At 43.0% G+C, this 17447-nt stretch overlaps 1 protein-coding gene across 1 annotated transcript in view; it reads right to left on the reverse strand.

Annotated features, from left to right (window-relative positions):
* Positions 1-17447, reverse strand: part of ASIC2 (acid sensing ion channel subunit 2) — a 2197477-nt gene that overhangs the window by 1228001 nt on the left and 952029 nt on the right. The window lies entirely within an intron of this gene.

Genomic DNA, 17447 nt, shown 5'->3' on the forward strand with positions numbered 1-17447 from the left:
CTGTTGCTTGGAGAAGTGACTGACCCAGAGGGAGTTGGAGGCGGATGAGCGCAGAGTTCGAGAAGGAAGATATTTAGGAAGAGAGAGTTGAAGCTATTGAGGCCCTAGACCCCAGATGGCCTTGTGGACAATGCAGAGGGTTTTGAACTTAATCCTTGCAGTCACTGGGAGTCAATCCAGATATTTCAGTCCTGGAGATGCGATCCCTGGTTTTGAGGCCAAGGAAAAGTCTCACAGTCCTGTTCTGGATGAGTTGCAGAGTGCGGAGAGTAGAGGCAGGCAGATTTAGAAAGAGGCTGTTGCAGTAGTCCAGCCTAGAGAGAACCAGAGCTCTAGAGACAGTGAGCTTCTGGGAGAAAGTGATGAAAGGAAGAATACCTCTGAGGAGGTGCAGCTGGTATTGCGACTTCTTAGAGATGTCAGAGATGTGAGGCTAGAAGGAGAGTGTGGAGTCGAAGATGACCTTGAGGTTTTTAGCCTCACAGGTGGAAGCAGGAAGAGGGCCAAGAGAGGCCGGCCAGAGAGAGACAGGAAAGGAGGGAGTGGATATGCCGATGAGGAGAATCTCAGTCTTACTGGCATTAAGGCAGAGGTCATTGGCGACACACCACTCCTGGATAGCAGAAAGACAGTCAGTGATGCAAGATGGAGAAGAGGTGGCCGAAGGTAGCATGAAAATGAGCTGAGTGTCATCTGCATAGCACTGAAAATTGGGTCAGAGAGCGGCAATGCGGTGGGCACAAAGTGTCAGGTCTTGGTTAAACAGCCAGGGAGAGAGGTAAGACCTCTGGGGGACACCATGGGAGGGTCAGTCAGCGAGAAAAGAAGTCAGCCATGCCAGGGCCTGTCCGGTGATACTCCAGATTATCACAGAGACATCTGAGCAGGATTGCATGGTTGATCATGTGAAAGGCGGAAGAGAGATCAAGCAAGATGATGACACAGTGGGTGTTAGAATCAAGGTTGGAAATCAGGTCTTCACAGATGTTCAGGAAAGAAGTTTCCGTGCTTCTGGCAGCGCTGAAGCCAGACTGATGGTCATGAAAGCAACCAACAGATTCGGTGTGGAGATTAAGCTGGAAGATGGCCAGTTTTTCTAGGAGTTTGCCCAGGAAGGGAGTGATGGAGATTAGGCAATAATTAGCCATGCAGGAAGGGTAGGCAGAGGGTTTCTTAAAAAGAGGGGGCACAAGGCAGTGCTTCAGGGGAGATGGGCAGACTTCAGTGGCAAAGCAGTGGTTGCAGATGTCGATCAGGGAAAGAGCAAGGGAGTCGATGTGGTCCATTATGGTTTTGGAGGAACTGGGGTGAACCTGTTTGGACGAGACTTTCATAGATCAGACTTGTCTAGAAACCTTGTCTGTGGAGAACAGGGGAAAGGCAGAGAAGGAGGGAGGAGAGATGGCTGGAGAAGGGCCAGAAGAAGAGCAGGGAGTATAGGGATGAAGGGGAGAGGAGGAGAGTGAGGACTGGATGTCCTGAGTTTTAGAGATGAAGTGAGAAGCCAGTGTCGTGCAGAGGGCCTGGGAAGGGACAGGAGAGGCAGAGACTGTGGCAGGATTGGCCAGTTCCTTGCAGGCAAGACGAGGACACAGTTCTAAGGGATGCACGCACATTTGCACTTCCAAGGACACTTTCTCAGAGTGGTTTTGTGGGCACATTGGAGTAGCCCATTGTCATCATTGAATTGCACTTGGGATTTTGTGGGATTGCGTGCACTCCACAGGGGAAGGATTTTAGGTGAGAAAAGATTGCACAAGCTGGGTAATTGCAGCCTCTCTACGTGCCCTTTGCCCAGCCATACACAAGCGGTGTGCCTGTGGGTGTGGATGGTGTACCACCACAATGCCCTCCGGGATGCCACACTGTGTTACAACATTGTGCAGGACACATGATGCCACACATATCGTGCAGATTACTGGTGGTGCATATAGCAACACACCACCAGAGTGGTCAAGAGAGCAGAAATGCGACCAGCATTCCGAATCAGTGCTCCACTATGCCTTGAGTCGCAACATAGGCAGTGTTGTACCTTACCTCGGCAGGTGTGTTTGGGTTGCTTATGGGCATCATCATGTGTGTGCTCAGAGAGTAGGCACTGTCCCCTGTAGATGTGATAATGGTTGTCATTGTCATTTGTTGAAAGTGTCTATTGGTCTGTGAGCAACATGCATGCATGTACATGGACCTTCATACTCACCAATGAGCCATGTGTTGACAAGCCGCCCATCTTTCATGCCCCGGTTTAGCGGGGACATCCTGAAGATGGTAAAGTCAGTGCAAAGTTCATTCTGTACTGCAAAAATCACTTTGCACTGACTTTGCACTGCAGAAATACACTTTGCACAGTTCCATGAATAGGGGCTTGCGTCGGCAGTGCAAAGTTACTTTTCAGCAGTGCAATGTCACCTTGAACCGTGCAAATAAAACCATGAATCGGGCCCTCAATGTTTTTTAGAGATTTTTTTTTACAAAATGTTTGATCTATTTTTTATCTATTTATTATAATAACACATAGAACATTCATTTTTAAGATTCTATGGTCTTTCTTTAAGGAATCTATTTGTTTCTGTCACACATCAAATTAGAATTTGTAATCAGTCCATTCCTGTTTGGCATTTTCTAAGCACACCACTTGTTGAAAATGTCACTGCCTGCTTGAAGGTATCTGTTCTTTTAAGATAGTTGACCATTTACTATCCATTTATTGAAAGATGGCGCCTAGTATCTAAAGTTGGTAACAGTGCTACAAACTATATAACAACTGCATTTAGAGCGAGATTTGCAATTCAAAATGAAGCAAAGAGGTGCTTGCATGATCCAAATGACAACGTGTTTTGCTCAAAGGCAAATACTCAGCCATCTGATGTGTGCACTCTGTTTGCTGTGTGACATACATTTAACAATAAAAATAAAAAGATTTGGGCTCAAATGTATATTTTTGCTCCATGAACAGAACACCATTACAACAATCAGTTTTGATGCTCAGATGTCTTGCCATGGTTAAAACTGTTACCAAATCTGGTACTAGTTAAATAAAATGTATTTGATCTATTCCCTATTCTGCGGGCCAAAGAAATGGGGCACAACCAATTCAATGCATTGCACAACTCTATTGTATATGGCTTGGGGCACATTCTGTTTGCTCCACTCCATATTACACAAGCGGCAAAGCTACTGCCAGAGCACATGTGTACTGACAGGGAACCATGTTGTATAATCTGTGCTCAGGTGTTTGTTTTACCACATGTGCACTGCCTGCTAATATCTGCACCCAAGAACATGGGTGGCATGCTAATCAATAACCACTATTCTATGAGCAGCCTGGCACGTATGCCTAGATGGGAAAGTCATGCTGCTGCGTTTGATTCAGTGGATAAGAGCTCACCAGTGGGCAATGCATTAGAGCTGGAAATCCCACAAATCAACATCCGTGCCATGAAAGGATGAAATGACTGTCAAAGCAGGATCACCAATGAATGGCCCTTAAGACAATCTCAAACTAGAACCAAAGGGTCATTATGGAACACTCTTCTTTTTTGCTGCAGACGCCTGTGTCTGAAGCTGACAATAACATATATAAGGTCCAGCAGTATTTCTTTGTATTGTTTTTGCCACATTTTTCCTCCTGGTCAATGTTTATTTAGTTGCCAGAATAGATGAAAATATATGATTAACACCATTATGCCGGTAAGAGAGCTCAGCGGGTTGAGCACTCGCTGCTGCGATCTGAGCGTGATCTGCAGGTCGCAGGTTTGAATCCCGGCAAGGCCAACTCAGCCTTTCATCCTTCGGCGGTCGATGAATAAGTACCAATTTCGGTTGGGTGATATTGTATGTAAATATGTCCTCTGCCAAGCGCTTTGGATAACAGCGCTATATAAATAACACATCATTATCATTATATTTTACTGAGGCTGAAATTATGCCTGGTGGTATTTCCTGATGGTGAAATATCCATACCACCGTCAATGTTAATTAATGCCAGTACAACAGGGTTACTATAGGCAGAGTCAAAATCCTAATGGAGCGGTTCTTGACCATTAACAGTATTCATATTTGCTAAGGGCACACCTGTCTCCCTCTCCTTTACCTGTCTATCTGATTCTAAGATAGCAATCCTGAGTCTGTCATAACAGCAGTAGGATCCCAATGTAAGTCACATATGCTCTCTTGGTTGCTTCCCGCAGTTCATTCTTCAACTCCTCGCTTCTCAACAAATATCCGAAGAACTAGCCACAATTTAGAAGCAAACTCTTCCTCAATGTACGGTTTCAGGTATATGTGGCGGTACCACTATCACCATGCCTTCTGGTGTGAGAGGCCTGCTTTACTGAACAATATTGTTGGACGCCCCTATATTTTGGACTAGCCCTTGAGCTTCCTGGGTTGTATCCTTTGTCCATATTGCTCACATCATCATCTTCATTGTTTTGCCCCCTATCAGCCGCCCCCCAAAACAACTTCAAATCCTATACGTGCACCCGATTCCACTCATCCAATTTAAAATCTTCTTACATTTTGAAAGACGTCAAGTCCCTTGTATTCAGCATTGCAAAAATAATATCTAAATACGACCCTTTCTCCATGTTTCGTTAAAGAGAAGTTGCAATTCTAAGGCTAGGAGTCGCTCGGCCGGCATGTTCTATTGAGTTATGATATGCCTAGTATTATTTGGATTTCTTGATAAAAATTCAATAGATTGTCATCAATAGTTTCAATTTGGACAAACGATGGCTAAACACCAAAGGAGCGCCAGACAATCCTTCAAAAGAAGCGGAAATCAGAAATTTGCCTCTGAAGACTGACAAATTGAATGGAAGGGCGGTGGAGGAGGCAGTCCTCCAGGGTGTACAATCGGATAGAAGCTGTGCTAATCTTGACAGATGCGCCACTCCATTGAGTCGGTAAGCGGTCATATCTCCACAGGATAAAGGATATGTCTCTGACTCCTCCAGCACGGGGCAGGTGTCAGAGATAATTTCCACAAAGTCAACCTGTCCCGCAGAGCCGCTCCAATGGCAAAATGCGGAAATCAATATCCCCCCCATTTGGGTGTCAGTTGAATAGCCTCAGACAGCTTTATTGCAGATGGACATGGTAGCAAAGGTAAAAGGCTCCCACACAATACATCGGCAGCCCTGATCATGGTCACCAAGGGTACGGTGAACTGCAAGTAGCACATACACGGAGGGATCATTGCACCGCTACAATGTTGTTGAAAGGCACAATAGTAGAAGCAAAGAATAAGGCAGACATTTTGTCATATTTATTTCACCAATGGCACCAAATTCAATCCTGTGACCCTGCAAACCTACCATGGTTTCTGCATAACACCTGAGTATACACATGTGTTCTCATTTGAATCCATTGCATGCACATTTTTCTCATGATTATTTATGAAAGGTATGCTGAAAAACCTGACCTGTATATGTTACTCAGGGACTGGAGTATAGAGCCCCAGACCTTCTATAACAAACACCTTATCTGATCGACTTGCCATTTTCTTGTTCTCTTCATAAAATTGTACGTTCTGCGACAAACATTTGTTCATACATGTTTACGTCCTGGCAAGTTTGCACCACAGTGCATTGTGATTGCTGAGAAATGAGGTGGCTGCATTAAAGAAAATGCAATTCCTGGAAAAACATAACAGAATGGCAATATTGCTGTTTGGAAAAAGGGCTTGCCGAGCCTCTGATGTCAAAATCCATGTGGGGTTTTCCAAATTGCCAACAAATACGCACATACTCTCCAAGGAAATGTGTATAGTCATTGTAGATATGCTGAAATATCCACAGGAAGTTATGCGATCACTAGCAATGCCAACAGTCTGGGCTTTTGTGTAGGTATGGGAAAGGGCCTTGCTAGGCACAGCCAGAGTGGTATTAACTGCCCTTTTTTGGTTCAGGTGCAAAATGGTGCGAGTACCTGGGCATCTAACATCAGTAATTGATTTTAATGTGGATTTTGAGCCATTTGATTTGAATCATTTTTTCATTGAAAAAGTTGTTTTGTGCGATGAAAAAATATTTTGTAGCAGCAAGAGAGTTTTTTCTTATTAATTGTGCGTAAAAAATGTCTGCAACATACTTGTTGGATCAAGAGACACATTAGGCAGACAATCAAAGGTAGGGGTAGTTTACCATTACTGTATTTATAGTGCCCGCAGTACCCCTCGCCTGTTTAATCGGGCCCCATCTCATATATTAGCACATTTAAAAGCAGTGCCTAGCAAAAACTTAAAACATAGGCAAAAGCCAAATAGCCCACACTAAAAATGTTTCATGAATCTGGGCTTGAGTATAAAAAGCCTCATTTGCCCACGCAGATTTTCCTTTGCCTGAATATGCACTATTACAAAACGCGCACAAAACGGTTTTTCGTAAGCAGGTGCCAAATGAGAGTAAATGAGAGTAGCGAAAAACCTTTGAACATTGTGTCCTATCCTTCTAAATATGGCACACAAAACCTTTGCCTTTGGACGAACCAAAGTGCAAAAAAAAAAAAAAAAAAAGGCCTGGTGCAAATTGTGAAATAACAGAGATTTCTTTAATTAAATCCACGTCTAGTAGCGGGTGATTTCCTCGAGGATGTGCACGTGGGCTGTGGACTGCACGCAACCTGAGCTCCTACAGGTGGCGCAGTCTGCATGTTGGGTGATAGTAACAATCATGTCCGCCCTTCGAGCCGTGTACTGATGCAAACTAATCTGCCTCACTTGCTGTGGGAGACAATGGGCCTCATTACGAGGTAGGAGGTAGCCATGGTGCTATTAGCACCACGGCTACCCTCTTACCGCATACCAGGTCCGGGTTCTCGGAATGGGCACTTACCGGGTCATTCCAACCTTGGAGGACCCGGTAAGTCCCCATTCTGAGAACCATTCTCTATTCCCATTTGAGCCCCCATAGGGCTCAATGGGAATGGGGAAGTATCTAATAATGGTACCGCAATTTGCGGTACCGTTAGTAGCTCTGAAGTCCCTTAGCGGGTCCCGTCCTTAACACCTCGTCAGACCAGGTGTTAAGGAAGGGACCCGCATGGGAGCCCTCTAAGGTGGGCTGTGTGTTTTCTTTACCCTTCCTTTTGGATCCACTGCCCCATACCCCACTTAACACAGTGTAATTGTAATTGTAATTGGTTATTTATAACGTTCTTAATACCCAGAGGTTTCTAAGGACGGAAACGTGTACCATTCCAACCTTAAGACTGTAAGGCGTGGTAAGTTTTAACATCTGTAATGCAGGCATCTCTATACAACCTTAAGATCAAGTACCCAAACAGGCAACAATAAGGGGATAAGGATTCCCAGACAATCCAAGTTAATATGTAATGTTTTAAAAATACTTAATTTCATCTTTGCCTAGGGGAATGGTCAAGACCACAACGTTTCACAAATATATTACTTTGTTAGCCTAACTAAGGTATCGACTTTTGGTTCACTTTGGATCAACATCATATTGTACTTTTGTTTTCCAAAGCTAGAAACATTTTCAGTGACTTTCTGCATGTGGCTTTCTCTATATGTTCCCTTACAGGTTTTTTCATGATGCAATGTTGTTCAATGGAGGTGAATTGCATTGTGGTGTTTGTATGCCAATAAGGCTGTTTTATGAGAACAAAGTATGGTGTGGGAACCTCGGTTTTTGAAAGCCAATAAACACCTGGAAATAGTGAAACCAGGCTGGAGACAAGACAAAGGAACTCTTCCGCCTCTTTAGAACCTGGGAGAGACCCATGGCCTGTAACTCCGATATCAAACCTACTACTGAAGATTGTAATCGAGTTCAGAAGACCTTTGCAGATAAATTGTTGAAAGCCCAGAAGACAATTGAACAGGAAGCACTGACTCCGCCTATATCTAAACCTCTAAAAAAAGATAATTCAATTAATTCTCCAGGCACCTTCAGCTTTACTGAACCCAATTCAGTTGAAATCCTGGAGCTATTAAAAAACATGCACCCCACTAATTGCCCAGGTGAAAATGTTCCTTCCAAATACATATTGGAACATCGAGAATTGTTTGCTCCGTTCCTAAATCAGTTTGTTAGTTCATCTTTCCGTACTGGCTCCATTCCTCAGTCTATAAAAAAACGTGGCAGTTACGCCTCTGTTGAAAAAACCTGGTCTGGACCTGCTGGATGCAGCCAATTTAAGACCAATTACAAACACTTTGTTCTTTCTAAAACTAATTGACAAGGTAGCTACCACACAGCTCCAATCTTATGTATTTAACACTGGTAAGCTACACGTGAAGCAATCAGGCTTCAGGTGCTTTCATGGAACTGAGTCCGCGCTTTTGGATTTACAAACACACATGCTTGGCAAATTAGAGCACAGCAAGTCAGGGCTGCTGATGTTATTAGATCTCTCGGCAGCCTTCGATCTGCTGGATCATAAAATCTTGCTCAAAAGGATGGCGACTGTTAGAGGTTTATCCAGCAACGCCATCATTTGGCTTAAATCCTTTTTGGAGGACCGCCAATCTTGTGTTTACTGGCGTGACCGGGTTTCTGAGCCACAGATCATAACCTGTGGTGTTCCCCAAGGGGCTTGCCTCTCACCTCTACTGTTCAACATTTATATTCTACCATTATGTGTTGAGCTAGAAGCCCTGGGGATCTTTTTCTGCAATTATGCAGACAATTTCCAGTTGGTACTAAATATAACAGGGAACTACGAAGTAGATCAACAAACTTTGACTGCAGCATATCACGTCATTAAACAATGAATGTCAACGAATTGGCTCTGTTTAAATGCCGCTAAAACGGAGTTGATGCTTTTCGGCTCTCAACATGCTCAATCAAAACTGAATCAAAAATATAATTGCTTTTCCATCAAAGGCAATCAAATTAAGACTCTACAGAAAGTTAAGACCTTGGGCACCTATATGGAGGAAAGTCTTGACAGTGAGGCACATGACACAGCCGTCTCTACCAATACCAATTACCATCTTAAGGTACTGAGACAAGTAGCCCCGTTAATATCAGTGGAAAACCGCATACAACTCGTAAGAGCAGTAATTCTGCCATGTATTGACTATTGTAATGCCCTACTAGGAAGAGCCAGTAAGGCAAATGTTCAACAGTTGCAGAAAATACAAAACACAGCGGTACGAATCATCTTTCAGATGAAAAGCTCTGAACCTATCAGCACTGCCAGAGGAAAACTCCACTGGCTCCCGGTGGCTGCTCGTATCCAATTCAAATTGCTTAATACATGCCATAAATGTATCTTTGGTAATGCCCCTTCATATTTGAAGGAGAGGATTAATATTTATCAACCAAATAGATGCTTAAGATCAATGGAGGGCTCTCTGTTGATAATGCCACGAACAAAAAGAGCTTGTGGACTAGGGCGGGCCTTTCATGTTCGGGGTGCCCAAGCCTGGAACACCCTACCAACTGGGATACGCAAGATTGAAGACCATCTTCTCTTCTGCAAACAGTTAAAGACCATTCTGTTTAGTAAGGATTTATCTTAGTTTTCTGCACCATTTCTGTCTTTCGGCGCCTGGATGCCTGCGGGCTTTGGCACCTTATAAATCTGAATAACATAACATAACATAACATAACAAGTTGTCTACTGATGGGAGAGGCTCCATTGAACACTATGCGATGTAGTCACATAACAAGAAAGAGGAATAAGATATTTTTAATTCAAGCCTGCTTTCTAGTTACTCGAAAGAGACAGATAAATAGTCATCTACTATTTAAAGTAGAGGCAAGTAGTCTTGGTAATATCGGTGAAGGAGACATTTTTTCAAACTCTCAACAACAAAAAAATATGATGCTAAGGGAAAAACACCAGCTAGACAATTAAATTAATATGTTGCATGCTAGTAGCCGTAGTATGTGTGGAACAGCTTTTTGGTCATAGTCAAAATATTACTTTTAATAGGCAAACCATCATTAAGCTTCTGTTTGAAATTCTGAGATTAAAAACTATAACTTCAAATATCTAGATCTGCAAGTGAAAGGAATTTCGGATTTCAGAAATGACATAGTGCATTTTAACAATTTAATTGCACCGATATTATTGGACTTTCACTTGGATATGTCATTTTTGATCTGGGTTGTGGTAAACCAACTTCTATGATAATCCAAAAGGACCTATTCATCTTGAACACAGACAAATACATTTTCAAAAGAAATGTCAATCACATTAGATACAAATAAAGCATACAGTCAGGTGGCACTAGCCGGCCAGGAGCCTTGCCCATATGATACAACCGAGGACGAAGCAAAGAATCAATTTTTGGATCGTGGCCTTCCTTGTACAGAAACAGGGATACAGGTCCCAGCCTGATCAACTCAGCAATCATATTTATTCATGTAATTATTTATTTATTTATGTGTGTATTGTTGATGCCAATAAAGCCTTTAACAAACAGATGGAAAGAAAGTAATTTTATTTCAATTCATTAAGTCACGAAATAACAATTATACAATTAGGCACACAGCATAAAATCACAGTTAAAACTAATGTGAAGTAGAAAGGAAGAAAACACATAATCCATTATCATAAGAAGAAAAACACACTGATCCATCATTACAGCAATAAAAAGTCACTTTAGATGCAATTCATAACTCTCCCCATGATCAAAGTGCTTCTCGCAGACAACATAACACAAACTTAAAAGAGCGGGTCCACAACATCAGTCGGAATCTCATTTAACTCCAAACTTTTGATAAAACCTACAACTGCAATGACTATGGAAGTAGTTAGACCTGCGAGACAGTCAGTCGGAAAAATGTTCTAAAGTGCAATATCTGCTTCATTATTAGCACAGAACAAGACAAGACATAATTTAATGTTCAAGGTCATCCACCAATTCCTCATTGCCACAGGATCCCCGTGTTGTCATGCTACTATCTTCACACTGGCCGTATCTCACCAGGATCACCTTGGTGTAAAACAGGTTCAGTCTAAACAGTAAGAAAGATCTCCTCACCAAGTGTTGGGGATAGATTGACAAATATGGCACAAACGCACCTTGTTTTTTATGTCCTTTGCTCAGATGACCTAATGAGCCATAAGAGTACATGCGTTCCATAACGTCAATCCAATCCTGCTGGTATAAGGCTGCTTTCACCTTACATGGGTTCCTAGCAAGGTTGTCCTTGGGGAGGCCTAGCTCTGTCAACAGCTGCATACAGAGGTCTGAAACTTCATTTAAGAACGGAACCATTTTACTCTTCATTGTAATTTCTAGGTGCGGGTACAGTGGGTCTGATATTGGGTATTTATTTTTTCTAATGAACGCTAGGAGCCTCCATTTGGCTCAACACTTCAAGGAAATAATCCCAGGCTCAAAGTCAGTGCTACAGATGTGTGCATATTTAACACATGATGCCAGATTACTGGTAGAGAATTGAGAGTCCAAAAGAGATGAACTTCACTTCCATAAAGCAGTTTTGGAAGAAGTCTCCCTTCATAGAACCTCAATGTTTTAATTAAAGAACATTTGCCAAATCTTAGGTCTACCTGCACCAGTTGATATGTCAAGGCAGTAGTACAGGCCTTCAGCCACTCTGTCATCTGAGATTTACAAAGTCTAGAAATAATTGGGAACCACAAGTAGATAAAGCTATCCACACCTTCTAATATTTGGTTGTATACCTGCCACTTGAATGCAGAAGTTCTTTTTTTCCCCTGTGCAGTGCATCATTTTGGTTTTATTTGAGTTTATATTCAGAGAGTGGTCCATCACAAAACTGCTGAAGGCCTTTAATTTCCTCTGGTGCTCTTGGTTTTAAATACAAGGAAATCATCGGCATAATTTAGATAGGCCACTCAGGCCATTCAGTTTGGGCAGTGTGAGAGACACTGGGTATAAATAATCCTTCACATCTGACATATAAAGATTGAACAGGCAGGGAGCCAGTGTGCACCCCTGTCTAAATCACCTTGACCTTAGTATTGGTCTCCATGAAACACCTTCTGTATTAAGTCTGACCTGGATCATAGAATGCTCATGCAAATAAATCAAGAGACAAAGGAGACAACTAGGGAACCTCCTTTTTCAAAGTTTAGCCCAGAGGATGTTCTGTTTACAGCATCGTGGGCTGCAGACAGGTCAATGGTGTCTATAAACACAGAATCATAGTTTTTGACCCTGCATAGAGATTGGACTGATTTCAAAAGCACTCCATTTTATAAAGTGCTCATGTTCTCGAGGAATACATTCCGTCACTTCGGGAGTATGCCTGCCTCCTTGGCCCATGCCTTCAACTGATCCAACAGCAAAGGTGTTAAAAACACCTTGCTGTCAGCATCCAGATGGCTATTGGCCAGCAGTTACATGGGTCACCACAAGGCCCTTTTTTGTAAATTGGCTCAACATGAGCCACTTGTCATGATTCAGGGAAGCTGTTTCTGGTTAATACATGCCCGAAGAGCAGAATTAGGGAGATGGGCCAGTTTCTTTGACTGCTCTTAAACAGAGCATTTGAGAGTATGTTTCACACCAGTGCTAGGGATGGGCTAATCTTCATCAAAATAGCTTCAGTGGTTTCTTGATGAAAAGAAAGGGTCCAAGTACTCTCTCATTGTCACCATTACAGGGGGACACTCCATGTTCTTGGGTGTTTTGTCACAGAAGAATTTCTCAAAATGTGAGACACAGTCACACTCTGATACTGGATTCACCTGATTATCATGATCAATTCCCAAAAAGTGATTTTATTTCTTAATGTCTCCAGCATTTATCAGAGTCCTTCTGCAGCAAAACCCATTTATGTCCCTTTAACCAATGGCTATCATAGGATGTAGCTTTCTTGGTGTGATAGAACTCTGTCCCAAGTCACTGGCCCCTCTGATCCTTATAAGCTTAAGCTGTGCTCTTAAAGCCTGTTTTTTTGCAACTAATTCAGCATCATACGTGTCTAAATGCCTACCATTCATATGTTTGTGTCTGGCCTGAGTGCCCACTGAGCAGTTTACAAGATCTGCAACAAAAGTTTCAAACCGGTTAACTGTGAAGGTGTCGAGTTTCCAGGTGAGCAAAGTCTCATCTAAACAAACCTGGTGATAGTCGTTTACCAGCTTGATATTTTTGACATTCCATCAGATCCTATCACCTGCCATGTTCACCCAAAGATCACTTGAACCCCAGAGGTCACCTGGAAAGAAATTGAATGAACATGTTGACATCAGTATCCCATGGTCACTTTGAACAGTATTGTATAAAAGCAATTCTGAACATTTAGAGTGGAACCAGATTCCCACAAAAATTATGTTTTCCATTGTGGAGCTGGAGTTATTATTTCTCCAGGTGCATTTAAATGGAATGTGACCCAGGATCATCCCATTTAACATGTGAAAAGCCATCCCTCGGAGAGTACTCAACCACATCTGCCCCCAGTAGGCCTTACATTTGATGTTCATCATCCCAAGAATGGATGGAACATCTTGGTCTTTATCCATGTCAATTTGCATTAACGTCACCCAACACCACAGGTTGGCCACCTTTACCTTGCTGCGCTAGTCATTGACCAGAGCAGAAAGGCAGGCCAAAGCCTTTTCTAGGGCAATCACCCGGGCATGTCATTACATGATAACACATAACAGCAACGGATGACCTGCTTCATACAAATCAACGTTTGTCGCTAGAAAGCCTCTACAAACCTCAGTCAACTTTTATGGCAGAACATAATTTAATTTGCGCTAAGATCCCACTCAATAGGTTGCCCCATTGCCTTTTACAGGCTGCCTGGCAACGAGAAATGTATCATAAAATGGCATTTTTTTCAGTTAGCAATATCTCGTGTAAGAAGATCAAGTGATGGGCTTTCAAAGTCCCTCCCAATAGTGGGTTGGTGACTAGGTTCCAATGATATGAATGTGAAAAAGGCCTGCAATCAGGGGCGCTGCTAGGTCTGGAAAGGATCCGGGGCTACACTTATGTTGGGAAAGTTGGGACTTGGGGCTAGCTAGCCTGTTTGGTTGTAGTCCCTGAGCTTCTATCCGGGCCTACAACCAAAAGACCAGGGGCTTTAGCACCCCCCGCCACCCCTTGCAACGTCTCTGACTGAAAACATATTTATCTATTCTGTCATGGAACACTCAGGGGCATTACCTTCTTCTGGCTGCCTCTCCAGATCTGTAAATCTGTCAACATCTGATATATGCCTTTTGCAGGAGACGTGGAAGTCAGACAGGCCCTAATTAGATGCATACTCCATATTGTATACATCAGACTCTAGAGGCTAAACAGTTGGACCAAAGGGTGGCCCCTTACAGTAGTAAAAACGTAAATTGCCAGTTTATGGAAATTTTGGGCCTCATTACACGGTAGGCGGTAAACCATGGTGCTATTAGCACCATGGTTGCCGCCGGTACCATACCGGTATCACCATGGAGGAAAGGGGAATTACCACCCCATTCCAAGGTTGGCGGGGTGGTAATTCCCCCTTTCTCCATGGCCCTTCCCCATTCCCATTTTTGCCCCATAGGGCATAATGGGAATGGGGAAGGAGCTAATTATGGTACCGCAAATTGCGGAACCGTAATTAGCACCAAGGTCCCTTTGTGGGTCCCAACTTTAACGGCTGGTTTACACCAGCCGTTAAGGTCAGGTCCCGCAAAGGGACCTCGTAGTAAGGCGGTAAGGGTTAACGGTCACCGGTACACTTACCAGTGACCGTTAACCCTTACCACCTTCCGTGTAATGAGGCCCTATATCTTTTGCTATAAAGAAGGCATGGAGGGACAGTAAAGTGAATATTGTTAAAAAAAAGCTTTAATTCTTAACCTCCATTAAAACCCTCAGGATATTAGCATTGACGGTATACTTTTTTTGCTTACCAAACTAATAGATTAGAATTTGTCATGGGGCGTGCAGGGGATTTTAATCACTGGGGACTTTAATATGCCTTGTTTGTGTAATCCTCCTCCGGGAATTTCAGCTCACAATAAGGCTTCAATTGAGAGCGGTTTGTCCATCACTAGTCTCATGCACTCTTGGGGTCTGATTATGCTAAATGGAAATGTAAAATCAGATAGGCTGGTGCAGCCTAATGGTAAAGAGGAATTTCTATGCATAAACTATGCCTCTGTAAACCCATTGCTGTTGGAGTAATGCCATGATCTTATTATTGAACAAATATAAGTTAGTGATCATGCTTTCCAGGTGAAGGGTGCTTATGATAGTGATTCCATCGATTATGTGCAAAAACCAGAGGTTGAGATTAATTTGGAATAAATCTCTAATAACCTAATATAACAACAAACTCGATGAGCTTCTAAGACATATTTCAGAAGCACCCTTTAAACCTAAAATATTAGAAAGAGAGATTAGAGCATTAACTACCCTGTTTCTGGAAGAAAAAAAGGAGAGTTTTTTTCCTACTCGAATATAAACATGGATATTGTTATGAAAGGGCGGTTCATGACAGGAAATGGCCTCTAAGGCGGAGCCTGAGACGGATCAAGAAAAATAATCCGTGAGGCACAATAGAGTTACAAAATCAGTCAAAAAAAGATCTTAAAAGGTGATTAAGAACACTCAAATACTTAAGGCTACAGAGGAAAGTGGAACATGTGTAGACTATCTTATGTGCAAAACAGGAAAAGATATTTTGGGGATTAATAAACAATCAGGAGTCATGGCAAACCTATTCCCTGGTGAATTGCATTTCGAAGCACAAATGGAGACTTCATTCTGCTCATATGGATGCCCACCTACTTCACTTATCCTCCAGACCCTTACACTCCAAAGAGTTGCAGGTTGGTACTTAGATTTTGATTAGGAGGACATGTTGCCAAAATGTTTGCAAAGCTAACCCCTCCAGGGCTCCAGGACCAGATGGTCTCACGAGGATGACAATGTATCAGCATTCATGCTATGTGGACACAGGTTTTATTTCCCCTACTGTCTTATAATATTGAACATCAAACTACTCCAGTAACTTGTTACTATTATATTTATTGATTAATAAGTAATGTATAATGTGCCTATGTACAAGGTGCTTCAAGGCACAACCAGGAAAGGGAGGGGGAACAAAGTGAGGGCATGACAAACAATCGTAGATGGCCTAGTCTCATTTAGATCGTACAAGTGTTCAGACAAGAAGTGCAGGGTGAGGGTATGGGGAGAAGTGCACCAAGAGCAACATGGCCTTAAGTTAAGTGCAAGGAGGCAGGGACCCCACTGGGAACCCAAACCTACTACCTGTGAAAGGGAGGCCAGACTGCAGTGCACGAAGGCCAGCAGGCAAGTGCCGGTGGCAGGACATGCGGTGGGGTTGGGGGAATGCTGCTGTCCTCTAAGACTCAGAGGGACACCAAATAGCCGTCAGCAGAAAGGGTGCAGGAGCAAGGGAAAGTTAGTAGGGGAGAGGAAGAGAGAAAGAAGAGGAGAAAATTAAGGTCTTGAGAAGCTTTTGGAAATTAAGGCGATCCGGCTCATTGCGGACTGGGGCAGGGAGGCCATTCCAGAGGGAGGCCCATGCAGAGGAGAGAGGTCTACCCTCCAATCTGTGCTTGGAGAAGCGACTCACCCGCAGAGAATTAGAAGAAGATGAGCAGAGGGGTGTGGTATAAAGGTACTTATGAAGAGAGAGTTGGAGATAGCGAGGGGGAGTTTTGAACTTGATCCTTGCAGCCTTCAGGAGCTAGTGCAGGGATATCAGGGCCGGAGAGATGTGGGCTTGAGGCCAATGATAAGTCTTGCGGTACTGTTCTGGATGAGTTGTAGATGGCAAAGAGGAGAGTTAGGCAAAATTATTTTCTATTCATACCGCACCGGCAGCCCGCAGGCATCAGGGCGCAAACAAAAACACAATGCGACAGAACACAAAGAGACAGGACAATTTACCCTGAGGGGGAAACTGTATTAGGAGCTTAGTTCATTTAAAAAGAAAGGTTTTCAAAGATTTTCTGAAGGATCTTACATCAGGTTATAATCTGAGTATGATTGGCAGTGTGTTCCAAAAAGAGGCCGCTTCGGCACGGAACGATCTCCTAGACATTTTGTGTGCTTGGCCCTTGGGTCCTGTATTTGTCTTTGGTTGGACGATCAAAGGGTTCTGGTGGGGAGATACGGGGCGACCAATGGTTTAAGGTATTCATGGGCTGTGCCGTAGAGGCAGGGATGAACTTTAGTGCGCATTTTTAAACATATGCGTTCCTGTATTGATAACCGTGGAGATTTCTTCTGTGATCTGATATGTGAGTTCTTCTGGGGATGTGTTTAACAATATGCACAGCATCGTTTAGAATGATCTGACACTTCTTAAGATTAGAAATTGAGGTTCCACTTAGTAGCGAATTACAAAAATCAAGTCTGGTCAAGATAGTTTCTGACGCAATGATGGCACATTTCTTTTCTGTGATGTAGGGTTCAAATATTCCTGAGTGGGAGTAGATGTATTTGCAGGTTTGGTTTCAGTAATTTACATGGGCATCTGCATTTTACAAGGCCTTCAACTGAATTCTAAGAG

Source organism: Ambystoma mexicanum, chromosome 13 (genome assembly GCF_040938575.1).
Source record: "Ambystoma mexicanum isolate Mex_15411 chromosome 13, UKY_AmexF1_1, whole genome shotgun sequence".
NCBI classification, from domain to species: domain Eukaryota; kingdom Metazoa; phylum Chordata; class Amphibia; order Caudata; family Ambystomatidae; genus Ambystoma; species Ambystoma mexicanum.